This window comes from Erinaceus europaeus, chromosome 1 (genome assembly GCF_950295315.1).
Source record: "Erinaceus europaeus chromosome 1, mEriEur2.1, whole genome shotgun sequence".
Taxonomy (NCBI): Eukaryota; Metazoa; Chordata; class Mammalia; order Eulipotyphla; family Erinaceidae; genus Erinaceus; species Erinaceus europaeus.
Genome location: NC_080162.1, coordinates 48,700,094 through 48,718,925, shown reverse-complemented (window position 1 = coordinate 48,718,925; position 18,832 = coordinate 48,700,094). Strand labels below are relative to the sequence as shown.

The window sequence follows — 18,832 nt, the reverse complement described above, 5'->3', positions numbered from 1 at the left end:
TACAAAGTCACTATCATAGGCTGGACATGGCAGAATATTGAGTTGCTGTGGAGGATTTGCCCCCCTCCATCAGAACGTCCATCATGTAGAGGGCTGGCTAGCCAATGACAGGTAAGAGGAAACTAGCGCTATCCAGTCAACCTAAGACAGGGCATCTGGTACTACTGGGCAAAAATGACCAGGTGTTCCAATGACGGGTAAGACGGAAGGCTGATCCCCAACCTAAGACAGGCACAGTCCACCCTGCCACAAAACAAAGTCCGCCAAACATCAAAACATGATATAAGACAGGGGGACATGTGGGGAGCCACATGTGCCCTCAAGGTTGCTATTGGCATGGCCATAGAGTTTATGTTAAAAGATAGTTCCTGGGAATCGGGTGGTGGCGCAGCGGGTTTAGCAAGAACTGGCTTGAGGATCCCAGTTTGAGCCCCCGGCTCCTCACCTGCAGGGGAATCACTTCACAGGCGGTGAAGCAGGTCTACAGGTATCTTTATCTCCCTCTGTCTTTCCCTCCTCTCTCCATTTCTCTCTGTTCTATCCAACAACCACAATATCAGCAATAACAACAATATAATTACAACAAGAACAACTAGGGCAACAAAAGGCAAGATACAAGATACAAAAAAAAAAAAAAGGGATAAGATAGTTCCCGCTTCCCTACACCTTAGAGTCTTTGTTAAAAGATAAGGTCTTTTTCCCCATGAATCACCCAGGACCCTCCAGATAAACGGCTGACTACCATGACAAATAATATAAAATGTAATCATAAATGAATAGGAAAGATACATCCCCCAATACTCAGTTGGTCAAGGCACCAAACCTCTTCTTCTATAAAGCATTCAAATCAGATGCCCTGCTAACCACGAGAAGCAGATTGTTTGTGTTTCTTTACAGGAATCCCGGAAAAACCATCTGAACCCCTGCACACCCTGACGTCACTCACTAGATGGCATGACTACCGTGGCACACCCCCCGAAACCCTAGATGTCACTCAACGCGATCTGAAGAATCTGATTCGCAGACTCCAAGGACAAAACCCTTTTACTGCTTGTCTGCCTTTCCTGCTTTTGCTTTGACCTGTCACGTTTTGGCGGTTCCAGCTCACAATCTACAGAAAAGCAGAATTCCAGAGGCTGACCTTCCTCATGCAGCATTTCATCCCCTGCCATTTCTCCCCCAGTCGCCTACTTTGGACTGAGACTTCTATCGGACTTGCTGGTATACCCTTTGGACACTTTTACAATTTTACAGCAGCTTTTACAATTTTACAGCAGCTTCCTTCCCTTCACGTTGCTGGTTTTTCATAGACTGATCCTGAGTAATTCATAGACTTTATAGACTGTTGCCTTGAGGACTATACAATGCCAAATAGCCCCTCTGTTTGGTGGGTCATGCCTCCTGCCTCCCCCTCATTATGTACCCTTGCCCCTTTCCCCACCCAAACAGGGAATGCTCCTTTACACACCAATCCTTCCATTCACACCACACTGGCTTTTACTTCTCCCCTACTTATCTCTTCCTATTTTGTTATGTCATTTAGGCTTATGCCCAAAAGGTTTCTGCCCCATGATAGTCTTTTATAGACTTTGTACATCTTATGCTATTACTAGGTAGAAAGATAGAAAAGATGTAGAGATATTGTGAAGAGATGGTTGAGCAGGCTGCGCTTAAACCTATGAGATGAGTCTCTCCAGGTAAGTCTCTCTCTCTAAAGAGGGGTTGAGCACAGGAAGACGCATAAATCTCACAAGGTTGGCAGCCATTTAAGCCTTCCCTCCTCCACAGAAAGTCCTACATCTTCCCACCTGAGCATGGCATTCCTCTAAAACATTTAAGCATGCTCCATTTTTCTTTACTGTGTCCATTTAGATATAAAGGGATAGGAGGAGATGTTGCTGAGGACTTATTCTGATGCAGTCTCCGCCCCCAGGTTTTTCTATGCTCCGCTAAATCCTAGAGTGCCCCCTTTCAACCAATCCTGGCCCTACACGTCACCCCTGGTTGTCGCCCAATAAAAAGCCCCCTCACCCCTCCCTTCTCTCTCTCTGGGCTCTCGGCTCTCCCTCTCTGAGGTCTCGCTCCCTGCTCTCCCCCCGTGGTCGGCCATTGCTGGTTGGCTCCACGTGGTCTGAACCAAACCTCCCCCCCCATCCTATAATAAAGATCTGTGTACCCCTTTGCTCTGGACGTCCGCTCTCTTCTCCGCGGTGCAGCCCGACACCAGACCACCTCAACAACAGGTGTTCAACCACCCAGTTCTGACAATTTCCTTTCTACTTACCTTGCTCAGCATTGCTACCATCCTATGGGCTTTTGAAAGAGTTCAAAAGGTGCTGGGTTGGGTGGTTGGCTGGTTGAGTGCACATGTTACAATGCACAAGGACCCAAGTTTGAGCCCCTGTTCCCCACCTGCAGGGGGAAAGCTTTGCAAGTGATAAAGCAGGTCTGCAAGTGTCTGTCTTTCTTCCTCTCTATTTTCCCCTACCTTCTTGAGTTCTGGCTGTCTCTATCCAATAAATAAAGATAATAATAATAATAATAATAATAATAATCAAAAGGTGCTCAGTTCTTGATTTACAAAATGCCCAATATATATGAAACTATATTCTGTGGACTCCTGCTGGTCTCACTTTTCCCAACCTCTTCTGTAAAAAACAACAACAAAACAAAAACCCTTGATTCTTCCTGCTAGATTTCCCTATTGATCATTTGCTATGTTCTTGCCATCGAATCAAATTTAATTTGCTCAAGGCCACACAACTAAATTCCAATTACTATAGTCTGGCCCTTAAACCTGCCTTTAGAATCACTGCCCACATCACATTGTGGTGCTTGAGAGCCATTAATTCTTTTTTTTTTTTTTTCCTCCAGGGTTATTGCTGGAGCTCGTTACCTGCACCATGAATCCACTGCTCTTGGAGGTTTTTTTTTCCCTTTTGTTGCCCTTGTTGTTTTATCATTGTTGTGGTTATTATTGTTGTTGTTATTGTTATTGCTGTTGCTGGATAGGACAGAGAGAAATCGAGAGAGGAGTGGAAGACAGTGATGGGGGAGAGAAAGATAAACACCTGCAGACCTGCTTCACTAGCTTCCCCCCTGCAGGTGGGGATCCTTATGCTGGTCCTTGAGCTTCATGCCATGTGTGCTTAACTGTGCTACCGCCCAACCCCCTATTTTTTTTAAAGATTTTGTTTATTTATTGATGAGAACGATAAGAGGAGAGAGAAAGAACCAAACATCACTCTGGTACATGTGCTACCAGGGATCGAACTCAAGACCTCATGCTTGAGAGTCCAGTGCTTTATCTTCTCACCATTTCCCGGACCACAAGAGAGCCATTAATTCTTCCTTACCTCTTCCTCTTTTGCATCCATGATATGTACACAGTCCCTGTGAGGCAGTGGTTCCAGTTAGAGTGCAGAATAGTACTATGTCTGTAGGTTCTGGGGGCAGAAATACTAATGTAGGCCAGCATGCACATTAAGTTTAAATATTTAAAAAGTATATGTCAGGAGCCGGGAGTTGGCACACTTGGTTAAGTGAACACATTACAGTGCACAGGACCTGAGTTCAAACCTCTAGGATACCCATCTGCAGGGAAGAAGTTTCATAAGTGGTGCAGCAGTGCTGCAGGTGTCTCTGTCTCTTTCCCTTTTTACTTCCTCCTACCCCAATTTCTCTCTGTCTCTATCTAATAATAAAAAATATATAAAAATTATATGTCAAGCAAATAAGCTTTCAGATGCAATACATTCTATCCAACTTCCTTCATAAATACCTTCATAATACCTGGAAGTCCAAATTCTTAATAAAAAAAAAAATCATTGGCTAGTCGCAGGAGTCATCACCACATCACACTCCCAGTTTCCCCAGATTGCACAAGGGGAAGTTCAGTTCGGCAGCAAGCAGGGTGGGGCAGACCTATGGCTATGCACATTCTCAGCAGGCGAGCTGTGGGCAGTGCCGGTAAGCCAAGTAAAGGTTTATGTTTAGAGCCAGGTGGCAGCACACCCAACAGAGCCACACAGTGCCATGGGTGAGGATGGAAATCCAACTTCTTTTTTTTTTTAATTTTTTATTTAAGAAAGGATTAACGAACAAAACCATAAGGTAGGAAAGGTACAACTCCACACAATTCCCACCACCCAATCTCCTTAACCCACCCCCTCCCATGATAGCTTTCCCATTCTCTAGCCCTCTGGGAGCATGGTTCCCAGGGTCATTGAGGGTTGCAGAAGGTAGAAGGTCTGGCTTCTGTAATTGCTTCCCCTCTGAACATGGGCGTTGACTGGTCGGTCCATACTCCCAGTCTGCCTCTCTCTTTCCCTAGTAAGGTGTGTCTCTGGGGAAGCTGAGCTCCAGGACACATTGGTGGGGTCTTCAATCCAGGGAAGCCTGGCCAGCATCCTGGTGGCATCTGGAACCTGGTGACTGAAAAGAGAGTTAACATACAAAGCCAAACAAATTGTTGAGTAATCATGGACCCAAAGCTTGGAATAGTGGAGAGGAAGTGTTAGGGAGGTACTCACTGCAAACTCTAGTGTACTTCTGCTTTCAGGTATATATTTTGCAGTAGTTTATGGATACGTGTGAACATAAGCTCTCTCTCACAGAAACTGGTGTATATCTAGGTTATGGGACTTTGTTAGAAGGTGAACCACCTGAGATGAAATTAGAGTGTACTATAAAAGGAAAGGTCTCACCTGAGTAATGAAGCTGAAGAGCTGTCATTCCACACGTGAAGTCTCTGGACACAGTCTGAGGTGAAGCATGTTGAGGTGGCAATCGTTGCGTTGGTTAGGTTGTGATCGGTGGATGCAATATTATTTGGTATGGATTGGGAGACGCATACGGGAAAGTGGGCCCTATCCAAGGGTTCCAGGACTGGGGGAAGTAGGGGCTCTATAGTGGAGATGTGAGGTTCCTGCTGTCTTAGGGTTCAAGAAGACAATCGATAGTTAATGTTATCATCACATTATTTGGTAATTGGGTTAACTTTGAAAAGTCCTTTTGTTAGGGTTTGCTGTACAGTATCCAGTATCTTGTATATAGCTGTGCTATTGGATGCGGAAATCCAACTTCTAAGATTGAATTCTCAGACTCCTCAGAGTTCCATGCCTGAACATGACAGCATGAACACTTGTTCTGCTCCCTTTCTTTTCTTTTTCTTTTCTTTTATTTATTCATGAGAAAGAGGAGGAGAGAAAGAATCAGACATCACTCTGGTAGATGTGCTGCCAGGAATCGAACTTAGGTCCTTACGCTTGAGAGTCCAGTGCTTTATCCACTGCGCCACCTCCCAGACCACTTCTTCTCCCTTTCTTGTCCCACCTCAAGACTTACAGAAAGAGAGACAGAGACACACACAGAGAGAATATGAGTATGTAGATATCAAGCTCAGTCTAATACCCCTGTGAAAGCCTTCAGCCCCCAGACACATGTCTAGTTTAGAAGCATTCGTGCATGCTGTGTATTCAGCAGTATTCCAGAGGGGCCTGGCAGTGGCACATCTGGTTGAGTGCATATTATCATGCACAGGGACCTTGGTTCAAGCTTCATGAGTAAAACAGGTTTAGAGGTATCATTTTTTTTTCCTCCAGGGTTATTGCTGAAGCTCGATGCCTGCACTATGTATCACTGCTCCTGGAGGCCATTTTTTTCCCATTTTGTTGCCCTTGTTGTTGTCCTTATTGTTATTTTTGCCATTGATGTTGTTGTTGGATAGGACAGAGTGAAATCGAGAGAGGAGAGGAAGACAGAGAGGGGGAGAGAAAGACAGACACCTGCAGACCTGCTTCACCACTTGTGAAGCGACTCCCCTGCAGGTGGGGAGCCAGGGGCTCAAACTGGGATCCTTAAGCCAGTCATTGCATTTTGCACCACCTGTGCTTAACCCGACCCTTAGTTTAGAGGTATCTAACTTTCATTCTCCTCCCTATTTCTCCCACCCCTCTCAAATTCTCTGTCCTAGCAACTAAAATAAAAAGGAAAAAGGAGAAAGTAAGAGAGAGAGGGTGAGAGAGAGAGAAAGAGAAAGGGAAAGAAAGTAATAAAGAAAAAAAAAGGAAGGAAAGAAAAATGGTAGCCAGGAGCAGTGGGTTTGTAGTGCTGGCACTGAACCCCAGCAATAACCCTAGTGGCAATAAAAAAAAATAATAAAAGTAATCCAGGTGGGGCCGGACAATAATGCAGCAGGTTAAGCGCACATGGCGCGAAGCACAAGCACTAGCTCAAGGATCTCGGTTGGAGCCCCCGGCTCCCCACCTGCACAAGCAGTGAAGCAAGTCTGCAGGTGTCTATCCTCTCCCCCTCTCTGTCTTCCCCTCCTCTCTCGATTTCTCTTTGTTCTATCCAACAACAATAATAATAACAAGGGCAACAAAATAGAAAAAATGGCCTCCAGGAGCAGTGAATTCATAGCTCAGCCACAATGATAACCCTAGAGGGGAAAAAAAAAAAGTAATCCAGGGGGGTCGGGCTGTAGCGCAGCGGGTTAAGCGCACATGGCCACAAGGACCAACTTAAGGATCTCGGTTTGAGCCCCGGGTTCCCCACCTGCAGGGGAGTCGCCTCACAGGCGGTGAAGCAGGTCCGCAGGTGTCTATCTTTGTCTCCCCCCTCTGTCTTCCCCTCCTCTCTCCATTTCTCTCTGTCCTATCCAACAACGAACAACATCAACAACAACAATAATAAGCACAACAACGCTACAACAACAAGGGGGAAAAAAAGGCCTCCAGGAGCAGTGGATTCATAGTGCAGGCACTGAGCCCCAGCAATAACCCTGGAGGAGAAAAAAAAAAGAATCCAGGCAAGAGGTTTTCACAGACACTGGAAGAGGGGGTTCATGTTTGTGAGTAGGGAATGACAGAGTTCTAGAACATGCAAATGGAACACAGTCTGAAAGAAGAACATAGTGTGACAGAGCAAAGAGAAATTGAGAGGGAGAGACAAAGAGGGGGAGAGAAACACCTGCAACACATGGGCTCTGGGGAAGCATAGAGGTCTTAAATCCCATTGCTTATGGGGAGAGACGGGCTGGAGCAGGACTACAGGGGATTCAAGGCAGGGACACAGACTCTCACCAAATACACTCCACAAGACACAAGATGGTCCTAAGGGCTATCACTATTGCATACTTTCTTTTTCCCAAGATTTCCTAATATTTATGACACCAAGCAAGTTATATTTCTACATTACTTAATCTCTAAAACAAACAGAAATAATAATAACCTGCCTTTTAGATGGTTGTGATGATTAGGAGATAGCTTACCTGTCGAAGTGTAAATACATTTTACCTTGTGTGAGGGAGGAAATGGGCTTTTATTTTAGAGAGAGAGAGAGAACCAGACATCACTTTGGTATATGTGCTCCCAGGGATTGAACTCAGGACCTCATACTTGAGAATCCAATGTTGTATCCACTGTGCCACCTCCCAGACCATGGACCTGGGCTTTTACATGGAAGCACTTATACAGCAAAGTTTCACCGCCAGTGGAGCAATGCTGACATGTTTCTTTTTTATTTTTTAATTTATTTCTTTATTGGGGAATTAATGTTTTACATTCAACAGTAAATACAATAGTTTGTACATGCATAACATTCCCCAGTTTCCCATTTAACAATACAACCCCCACTATGTCATTTATCATCCTTCATGGACCTGTATTCTCCCCACCCACCCACCCCAGAGTCTTTTACTTTGGTACAATAGACATGTTTCTCTTTCTCTCTCAGTCTCTCTCTTTTATCATCTTGCTAATAAAGAGGCCATGCACTAGTGTGGAGGCCATGAACTAGTGTGGAGTTCCAGCAATAACCTTGGTGGCAGGGGAAAAAAATAGGGCTGAGGAGGCAGCATAGTGGTTATATGAAAAAACTCATGCCTCAGACTCTGAGGTCCCCAGCTCCACCATAATTTATATATTTACTTTATTTTAATTTTATTAATTATTGGATAGAGACAGAAAGAAATTGAGAGGGATGGGGAGATAAGTGGGGAGAGTGACACCTACAGTTCTACTTCACCACTGTGAAGTTTTCTCCCTGCAGGTGGGGACCAGGGGCTTGAATCTGTCTGGGTCCTCGCACATTGCAGTGTGTGTGTTTAACCGGGTGCATTACCTCGCCAGCACCACCATAAACCAAAGCTGAGCAGTGCTCCAGACTCTCTCTCCCCCCCTTCTGTCTTTATCTCTCATTAAAATAATTTTTAAATGAAAAAAAAAAAAAAACAACAGACAAACCAGTATGTATAAAGCCCGTAAAAGGGAGCTGAGTGGTGGCACACCAGTTAAGTGCACATAGTATTAAGCTCAAGGACCATCAAAAGGAACCAGATTCAAGCCCTTGGCTCCCTGCCTGCAGTGGGGATGCCTCTAGAGCGGTGAAGCAGGTCTGCAGGTGTCTATTTCTCTCTCCCTCTCTATCTCCCACTCCTCTCTCAATTTTTCTCTGTCCTATCAAAAAAAAAAAAAATGGCCACCAAGAACAGAGGATTCATAGTGCAGGCACTGATTCCCCAGAGATAACCCTAGAGGCAAAAACAAAACAAAACTGTGAAAGACAACTTGGAAAACAGTAAGTATAAAAAGTAAGTAGGAGGGAGTCGGGCTGTAGCGCAGTGGGTTAAGCACAGGTGGCGCAAAGCACAAGGACCGGCCTAAGGATCCCGGTTCGAACCCCAGCTCCCCACCTGCAGGGGAGTCGCTTCACAGGCGGTGAAGCAGGTCTGCAGGTGTCTATCTTTCTCTCCTCCTCTCTGTCTTCCCCTCCTCTCTCCATTTCTCTCTGTCCTATCCAACAACGACAACAACAATAATAACTACAACAATAAAACAACAAGGGCAACAAAAGGGAATAAATAAATACTATTGTTATTAATATTTTTAAAAAAGTAAGTAGGAAAACAATTGGTCTTTCACTAACTAGATGTAGATAGCATCCAGGTTTATCGGTTTATCGCTGGGGCTTGGTGCCTGCAGTATGAATCTACTGCTCCTGGCGGCCATCTTTTTTCCATTGTTGTTGCTGTTATTATTGTTGTTGCTGCTGTTGGATAGGACTGAGAGAAATTGAGAGAGGATGGGAAGACAGAGGATAGAAAGATAAACACCTGCAGACCAGCTTCACCGCTTGTGACTCGACCCCCCTGCAGGTGGGGACCCTGAGGGCTGGAAGCTTAATAGTCAATACCTTTTATGCCCGAGGCTCTGAGCTCCCAGGTTCAATCCCTAGCACCAAGATAAACTGAGCAGTGCTCTGGTTCTTCTTCTTCTTCTAACGTTTGCCCTTCTTCCGTAGCCAGTCAACAGTGTCAGGTTGAGCCTGATGTAAAGTTTCGAGACCTCCTTTGAATCTGGAGAGGTGGCAGTCGTTGACTATGTGGGTCATAGTCTGTCTGTAGCCGCAGGGGCAGTTCAGGTCGTCTCTGGCTCCCCAGCGATGGAACATAGCGGCGCACCGGCCATGGCCTGTTCGATAGCGATTGAGGAGGGCCCAATCATAACGTGCTAGGTCAAAGCCGGGTTGACGCTTGCAGGGGTCTGTGATGAGGTGTTTGTTCTTTACCTCAGCTGACTGCCAACTCTGTTTCCAAGAGTCTGGAACAGAGAAGTTCAGTGTAGGCATAGGGGACCAGATTGGGTGACGAGACGTCAAGCATTGGACAGGGTGGGCGAAGATATCCGCGTATATTGGCAGGTCCGGTCGAGCGTAGACGTGGGAAATGAACTTAGATGATGCCACATCCCAACGAATATCTGGCGGGGAGATGTTGCTAAGAACTGGCAGCCATGGAACCGGGGTGGAACGGATGGTTCAAGAAATTATCCTCATGGAGGAATATAATTTGGAATCGACCAAGTGGACATGGGGGCTACGGAACCATTCTGCAGTGGAATAGCATAATGCCAGAGATGATGATCGTAGTGTGGAAGCACTCGCGCCCCATGAGGAGCTGGCCAGTCTTGCAATGATGTTATTCCTCACGCCCACCTTTGCTGCAGTTTTTATAAGATGTTCGTGAAATGACAGAGTGCGATCGAGAGTAACGCCAAGATAGACTGGCTGGGCTTCATGCCGGATTCTCGTATCGCCAAGCTGCACATTAAGCTCATGCGAGGCCGAGGCATGGTGTAGATGGAAAACAGATGATACCATTTTTGCAGTGCTAGGGATTAGTCGCCATTTTTTACAGTAATCAGATATCAGAGACATGTCTTTCATGAGTGTTTCCTCGAGGATGTCAAACTTGGATGCCTGAGTTGCACAGCAGATGTCATCGGTGTAGATGAACTTCCTTGAAGAAGTTTCTGGCAGGTCATTGATGTAAATATTAAATAGCATAGGAGCCAGAACAGAGCCCTGGGGGAGGCCACTTGAGACAAGTCTCCATCTGCTAGACTTGTCACCCAGATGCACCCGGAATCTTCGGTTTTGGAGAAGAAACGATATAGTGTTGGCCACCCATGGAGGCAGGCATCTTGAGATCTTGACTAGGAGACCACGGTGCCAGACCGTGTCATAGGCTGCTGTGAGATCAACAAAGACAGCACCCGTCTTTAAATTCTTCTGGAATCCATTTTCAATGTAAGTTGAGAGGGCCAGGGCTTGTTCGCAGGTAGATCTTCCTGGGCGGAAACCAGCTTGGGCGGGTGATAGGAATTTCTCTGTAAGAGGAGAAATACGTGACAGAAGCAGCCTCTCAAGGAGTTTGTAACACACGGAGAGGAGAGAAATTGGTCTATAGCTGGTGGCCAGTGTTGGGTCTTTCTTTGGTTTTAAAACCGCTATTATCTTCGCACGACGCCAAACTTTGGGCATAGACTCAGATTCCAAGATGTGGGACAGGAATGAAGCGAGCCACTTCTTTTCCGCAGGGCCCAGGTTAAGAATGAGTTCTGGGGCGATGTTATCATAGCCAGCAGCTGTTCCCGGTTTAACCCTCTTCAAAGCGTCTTCCAGTTCAGACAGTGTAAAGGGAGAGTGTTTTGGAGATGGACAAGATAACCGGAAGTGGGATGACCACTCATGGGAAATTTCTCTTTTCCAGACTGGGTCGATCTTAGCATGTCCAACTTGAGTTAGGTGACTGGCCACTGAGTTTGGAGATACAGGAGGATGGGAGACAGGAGGGGGTTGGCTACCGGCACCCAGACTATGAAGAAGCTTCCAGGCCTTCCTACTTGAGTGGGTGAAGTTCAGACTTTCCGTGAGTTGTTGCCAGCGGGCTTGGCGTGCTGCATCCAGGGAGGCAATGAGATGGTCAGCCACATCTGGGTCGCCCGACTCATCATACTGCTTTAGTAGTTGCTCGCATTCAGCATCAAGACAAGGCGTATAGTTAGCACGTCTCCCACGAGGAATGGCTTGGGAAGCTGCTTTGAAGATGGCTTGGCAGAAGCGCCTGTAGGAATCTTCAGAGGGGATAGAGTTAATTGGAATTGCAGGAATAGATTTGTTGGTAAGATCACTGAACAGACGCCAGTTTGCTTTCCGAAAGTTCCATCTTAGTTTCTCTGAGCACAGAATCAGTGGGAGCTGGAGACCAATGTGGATGATAGCTGGGCGGTGATGACTGTGCGGGAAGATCTTGAGAACTTGTATCGTAGTGGGAAAGGCTTGGCCTTTGACTGTGCTAATCCAGCACAGGTCGGGTGATGAGTCTTTATTCCATCTAGCACTGTGAAAAGAGCCTGGCTGTTTGGGATTGTATAATAGGGAGAGGTCATTTGCTGAAGCCCAGTCGGCTAATATAGAGCCGTCAGCACGAGTGGAGGAATATCCCCAGTCTTGGTGATGACTATTAAAGTCTCCAACGTAAATGGCTGGGTGAATCGGGCTAGGCAGGACCTCATTATCCCATGAGGCACTGGGAGGCTTATATACATTGACGAGCTGAATAGTTCCAATAGTAATGGAGTCGTAGAAGGTCGAAGAGGCTGTATGGTAAACGTCTGCAAGACACGATTTGGCGTAGATGACTCGGCCGTGTTTAGGATGGAGATTATAGCATATTAAATCGAATCCATTGATGGTGAATCGAGCAGCTTCATCGACTGCTATATGTGTTTCTTGTAGGCAGATAACATCTGCCTGATGCTGTATCGCCAATTGACCAATAAGAACACGTTTGGCAAAGGACAGCCCCTCAACATTAAGTTGGAGGACTCGAAGAGCAGGACCAACAGCTTGAAAGCTGTCAGGAGCTGCTTGTTGCTGGCTTTGAAAGTGACTGGGATCCATGTGGATTCAGTCGGCTAGGAAGGATCGTCAGTTTCCCCAGTGAATGGGTACTCATGGGATGCTCTGGTAAAAAAATAATAATAACGCCAGTCAGGCGGTAGCGCAGCCGGTTAAGCACACATGATGCAAAGCGCAAGGACAGGAGTAAGGATCCCGGTTGCAGCCCCCGGCTCCCCACCTGCAGGGGAGTCACTTAACAGGCGGTGAAGCAGGTCTGCATGTATCTATCTTTCTCTCCCCCTCTGTCTTCTCCTCCTCTCTCCATTTCTCTCTGTCCTATGCAACAACGACGACATCAACAGCAACAAGAATAACTACAATTAAAAAAAAAAAAAAAAAAACGAACAACCAAGGGCAACAAAAGGGAAATGAAGAAATAAAAAGACACTAGGTTCAAGCCCAATCACGTGGAGTACCAGGGACAGCATTGGGGGAGATACATAGTTGTTGAGGGTAGTGATTATGCAAAAATATTTTCATGCCTGAGGCTTCCAATTCCAGTTTCAGTCCCCTGCACCACCATAAGCTAGAACTGAGTAGTGCATTGGTTGGAATATAACTAAAATATGCCTACTAGCAATTACAAAATGGAGACCCCTCAATTCTTCATCTGCACTACTCCAGCCTTTACGTTTATGGTTAGTCAACAACTTGTTTGACTTTGTATGTTAACTCTATTTAACAAAATTTTTTATCTTTATTTATTGGATAGAGACAGTCAGAAATCAAGAGGGAAGGGAGGGATAGAGAGGGTGAGAGATAGAGAGACACCTGCAGCCCTGCTTCACCACTTATGAAGCTTTCCCCCTGCTGTTGGGGACTGGGGGCTCGAACCTGCGTCCTTGCGCATTGTAACTTGTGCGCTCAACCTGGTGCGCCACCACACAGCCCCAACATACGTTAACTCTCTTTTCAGCCACCAGGTGCCAGATGCTAGCATGATGCCGACCAGACTTCCCTGGACGGACAACTCCACCAATGTGTCCTGGAGCTCTGGTTCCCCAGAGCCCTGCACCACTAGGTAAAGAGAGAGACAGGCTGGGAGTATGGATCGACCTGTCAATGTCCACGTTCAGTGGGGAAGCAATTACAGAAGCCAGACCTTCAACCTTCTGTACCCCACAATAACCTTGGGTCCATACTCCCAGAGGGTTAAAGAATAGGAAAGCTATCAAGGGAGTGGATGGGATATGTAGTTCTGGTGGTGGGAATTGTGTGGAGCTGTACCCCTCTTATCCTATGTTTTTGTCAGTGTTTCCTTTTTATAAATAAAATATTACTATTACTATTAATTAAATGAAGGCTTTTATGCCTGAGGCTCCAAATTGATAAGAAAATTGTCCTGGAAGAAGCCACTGTCTGGTAGTATCACATATCCAGAAGAACCTGGTACCAAAAAAAAATTTTCTTTTTCTTCAGTGATTCTTTCAAAATATAAATTTGGCATTGCACCAAAGTAAAAGACTCTGGGGTGGGGGTGGGGCAGTGTTCAGATCCTGGAACATGATAGCATAGGAGGCTCTGTTATATGGAAAACTGAGAAATGTTACACATGTACTAACTATGGTATTTTATTGTTGGCTATAAATCGTTAAATCAACCCAATAAAGAAAAAATAATAAAAAATATATAAATTTGGTGGGCTGGGATAATGTAAAAAGATTTTCATGCCTGAGGCACCAAAGGTCCCAGATTCAATTACCAGCACCACCATAAATCAGAGCTAAGCAGTGCTCTGATAAAAATAAATAAATAAATACTTGAAAATCATGTTGTAGTGGATGCACTTAAGACATAGTCCAAAAATTGGTTTATGAGATCTACATCATCTGGCCTCTGCTGGATCCTCTTCATCTCTTGGAGGTGGGAGGTGCCCCTTAACCATGAGTTGCCCACTTCAGTCCCCGAGATTGCATATGCCAGAGTGATACTGTGGTTCTCTCTTCTCCTTTCTCTCGTAAATAAGTAAGTAAAATCTTTTTTTTTTCCCCCTAGAAAACCTTCATCATCTGAAAGCATTTCCCACTTCATGAAGTTCCAACCTAGTTCACCCCTGCTTCTGAGGCTCTGTTACAGAAGTCTCTTCCTCTTAATTACTTTTTCAGGCTGGTTTCACACAGCTGTGTCCTTACACAAGGTGAACTGTCACCGCTTCAGAGGTCTGTTTAAACCATTCCGTTCCAAGTCACCGCTTGTCACTTTCTTTTCATAACTCTCATCAAAATCTGAAATAATTCTTGTTTATGCCTTCTTTAAAAAAAATTTATACTTATTTTCCCTTTTGTTGCCCTTGTTGTTTTTTATTGTTCTTGTTATTGACATCATCGTTGTTAGGACAGAGAGAAATGGAGGAGGGGAAGACAGAGAGGGGGAGAGAAAGATAGACACCTGCAGACCTGCTTTACCGCCTGTGAGGCGACTACCCTGCAGGTGGGGAGCCGGGGGCTTGAACCGGGATCCTTACGCCACGTGCGCTTAACCGGCTGCACTACTGCCGGACTCCCTGTCTAATCCTTCTTTCAGAGCATAAATTCCTGGAGCAATACGCTTTGTGTGGGAGATGCTACAGACATGACGTGAGGCGGTTCGTTAAACACGTTGTAGACAACGTGTCCAGTATCAGTCCTGGACATCAAAAACCTGCAGCCACTAGCTGAATCTATGTTTCCGGAAACAGGGGACCGTGATGACCATTAGGACGTCAGAGCCGAAGGGCACGGTCACTTGCCCCACCAGCGCTCACAGAGAACCCGAGTGCGATTGGCCGCTCAAGAGTGGGCGGGACCGAACGCTCCAGGCCCCGCCCCTGCCTCGACTTCGCTTACGCATGCGCACTGAATAGAGCTTCGCCACCGCGCCATTTTGCCGGGGTTTGAATGTGAGGCGGTGCGGCGCAGGAGTGGGGTGTGCCGGCTATAGTTCGCGTTTGAGATTCTCTTCTCCGTTCCCGTATACCCACGGGGTAAGACACGGGGCGTGCACAGCCTGGTGGGCTGGCTGGTTGGGGACCCCGCTGGCGGAGGGATGTGTTGCTCCTTACACTTCCGAGCACGGGAAAGCAAGGAGCGTGCCTCTGGGCGAGAGCGGAGTATGTAAATCCGTGACTCAGACGTAGCCTTTGGGCAAGGCTTTCGCCCTTGCGGCCGGGTTTGCCTTCACCTTGCGGCGTGTCAGGTCTTTGACTCGGGTCAGGCGGCTTTTTAGCCGGTGGGAGGCGAGGGCGGCCGAGCCGCGGCCTAACTCGAGCGGCTGGAGTGCCCGCCCCTTCCCCTCCAGCGCTCCGCTGATTGGCCGCACGGCTGCCGTGCTCCTGGGGAACGTTTCCTCTCATTGGTCGCGCCCGCGCGTCCGTTCACGCTGTTCCTGGCTGACCGCAACGTGAGTAGAGTGTGGCGGCTGGGCCTGTCCGGGCGCCAGACCCCAGGCCTCCTGTTCTGCGGGCTTCACCTACTTGACAAGAGCTTGACTCCCTGTGCTTCGTTCAGCCTCTGCGACTGTGAAATGGACGCTGTCGTCTCACTTCGCTGAGTTAGTCGCTCATGAGGCTTAAATACTCGTCTGTCTCTGCACGGGCCGGGGGCGCTCTCTGTACACCTGCCTCATGTCGTTTGGGTCTCAACCCCCATGGGTGTGGGTGGTATGCCGTGGTCGATGGCACCCAGGACTCTGGGACTGTTGTGATGGGGTTCATTTCAGATTTAGCCTGTCTTTACGAGCGCAACTTGGGGCCGAGCCCCATTTCCTTATTCGCACAATTTGGTTGAAAACAGAACTAAACAGTGTCTTGAGGATCCCGAGTATTACGGTTGCAGAGCCCCACCTAAGGTGACACCCCACACACACCCGTTTCCTCTCTCCTTCTTGTAACTACCGATTTGATTTTTCGTTGTCATAAATGTTCCCAGCTCACACCAGAAATCACTTTTGGGTGTGCCTGCAGTTCCTTCTCTTGGGAATTACTAACAGAGCTTTGTAAGGCTGCCTCCCTGTTTGAGTTTCTCTCACTTAAGGCACTTTAAGCTGCTTCTCTATATGGACCTCGTCCCCTCAGCCCATCATTACTTCCTTAAATTTTTTTTTGTCCCCTTTTGTTGCCCTTGCTGTTTATCGTCGTCGTTGTTATAGTTATTATTGCTGTCGTTGTTGTTGGATAAGACAGAGAAGTGGAGAGAGATGGGGAAGACAGAGAGGGGGAGAGAAAGACAGACGCCCGCAGACCTGCTTCACCGCCTGTGACTCCCCTGCAGGTGGGGAGCCGGGGGCTCGAACCGGGATCCTTACGCGGGTCCTTGAGCTTGGCGCCACATGCACTTAACCTACTGCGCTACCACCTGACTCCCCCATCATCACTTCCTAATATTTACTTCATCACATTTAATCGTTATATAGATTTATTTATTTATTTATTTATTTATTGGATAGAGACAGCTAGAAATCAAGAGGGAAGGGGGTGGTAGAAACAGACACCGCATGAGTCTCTTTGTATAACCATTATGTTGTCTACCAACTCCCCACCCCCCTCACAGTTTGGTTGTTCATTGTTTTTTCTCAGTTGCTAGGATGTCAATTTTGAGATCAAGGGCCTTGCTTAGGTTATATACTGCTATGTTCAGATGACCACTAAGATCCACTTGAACTTTTTTTCTGGAGAGGCACAGAAAAGAGTTGCTTTACTCTTGGATTCCATCAGTGCATTTATTCTCCTAGCTATTCCATTGGGGCCCCTACAATTAAATTTTTGTAGTCCATCTCCTTCCTTAAAAAAAATGGTCTGGGAGGTTGTGCAATGGATACAGCACTGGACTCTCAAGCATGAGGTCCTGAATTCAGTCCCCTGCAGCACATGTACCAGAGTGAAGTCTGGGTCTTTCTCTCCTCCTGTCTGTCTCATTGGTACAGAAGTAAAATCTTAAAAAGAAAAAAAAATTAATAATAAACATTTTTGTGATTCTCTTTTGCCCTTCCTTCCTTCCTTCCTTCCTTCCTTCGCCTCCAGAGTTATCCTTGGGGCTTGGTGCCTGTACTATGAATCCACTGCTCCTGGAGGCTATTTTTTCCCTTTTGTTGCCCTTGTTTCCCTTTGTTGTTGTTATTGGTGTCGTTGTTGGATAGGACAGAGAGAAATCAAGAGAGGATGGGAAGACAGAGGGGAGAGAAACATAGACACCTGCAGACTTCACGGCCTGTAAAGCAGACCCCTCCCTGCAGATAAGGGGCTGGGGGGCTTGAGTCGGGATCCTTACGCCAGTCCATGCGCTTTCTGCCATGTGCGCTTAACCTGCTGTGCCACTGCCTGGCTCCCTCCACCCTCTTTTTTATTTTAATGTAATTCCTAGTTTGCCCTCCTGCCTCTTTACTGCTCCAGATCAACTTTTTCAGAAAGAGACAAAGATAATATAGTACCAGTGCTGTGGAGCATTGAACTTGGGTTAAATGCATGACAAAACATGCACTCTGTCCAGATGTGATATCTTGCCAGCCCTGCTTTTTGTTGAGGGGAGTGGGGGGAAGATAGCTTACTTGGGAGGGTGCATGCTTTCCTTTGTGCCAGACCGGGTTTACCCTCTAGTACAGCATGTGGGAGGCGCTGTGGCAACACAGAAAGCAAGGGTTTGGGGGCCAGGTGGTGGCACACTTGGTTAGGCATACACATTACAGTGTACAAGGACTCATGTTCAAGCTCCTGGTCCCCACCTGTAGGGGGAAAGTTTCATGAGTGGTGAAGCAGTACTGCAGATGTCTCTCCTCCTCTCAGTTTCTTCCTGTCTATCCAATACTAAATTAAAAAAATTTTTTTTTCTTTTTTGCCTCCAGAGTTATTGCTGAGGCTTGGTGCCTGCATCGAATCCACTGCTCCTGGAGGCCATTCCCCCCCCTTCTGTTGCCCATGTTTTGTCATTGTTGTGCTTATTATTATTGTTGTTGTTATTGATGTCGTTGGATAGGACAGAGAGAAATGATGAGAGGAGGGGAAGACAGGGAGAGAAAGACACCTGCAGACCTGCTTCACCGCTTGTGAAGCGACTCCCCTGCAGGTGGGGAGCCTGGGGCTCAAACTGGGATCCTTACGCCTGTCCGTGGCACTTTTGTGCCATATGCGATTAACCCGACCCCCAAATAAAATTAAAAAATTTAAAATTTATTTTTCTCTTTTGTTGTCCATGTCTTTTTATTGTTGTTGTAGTTATTATTGTTGTTATTGATGTTGTCATTGTTGGATAGGACAGAGAGAAATGAAGAGAGGAGGAGAAGACAGAGAGAGGGAGAGAAAGACACCTGCAGACCTGCTTCACTGCCTGTGAAGCGACTCCCCTGCAGGTGGGGAGCCGGGGGCTCCAACCGGGATCCTTTTGCCAGTCCTTGCACTTTGGGCCACGTGCGTTTAACCCGCTGTGCTACCTACCACCTGACTTCCAAATAAAATCTTTTTAAAAAAAGCCAGGGGTGTGATTGGTTTTGTTTTATTTTTTAAAATTTTATTTATTATTTTTTAAAAATCATCTTTATTTATTGGGTAGAGACAGCCAGAAATTGAGAAGGGAGTGATAGAGGGGGAGAGAGACACCTGTGACACTGCTTCACCACA

At 46.6% G+C, this 18,832-nt stretch overlaps 1 protein-coding gene across 2 annotated transcripts in view; it reads left to right on the top strand.

Moving 5' to 3' along the window:
* The first annotated feature begins 15,075 nt into the window (after nt 1-15,075).
* CSE1L (chromosome segregation 1 like) overlaps nt 15,076-18,832 on the top strand; it is a 48,047-nt gene continuing 44,290 nt past the window's right edge. The window contains exon 1 of one of the 2 annotated variants that reach the window (XM_060185662.1): nt 15,076-15,208. The gene's annotated coding sequence lies outside the window, so the exon portion shown is untranslated. Of the gene's footprint in view, nt 15,209-15,638; nt 15,775-18,832 lie in introns of those variants that run through there. The other variant, XM_060185667.1, reaches the window with a different exon arrangement.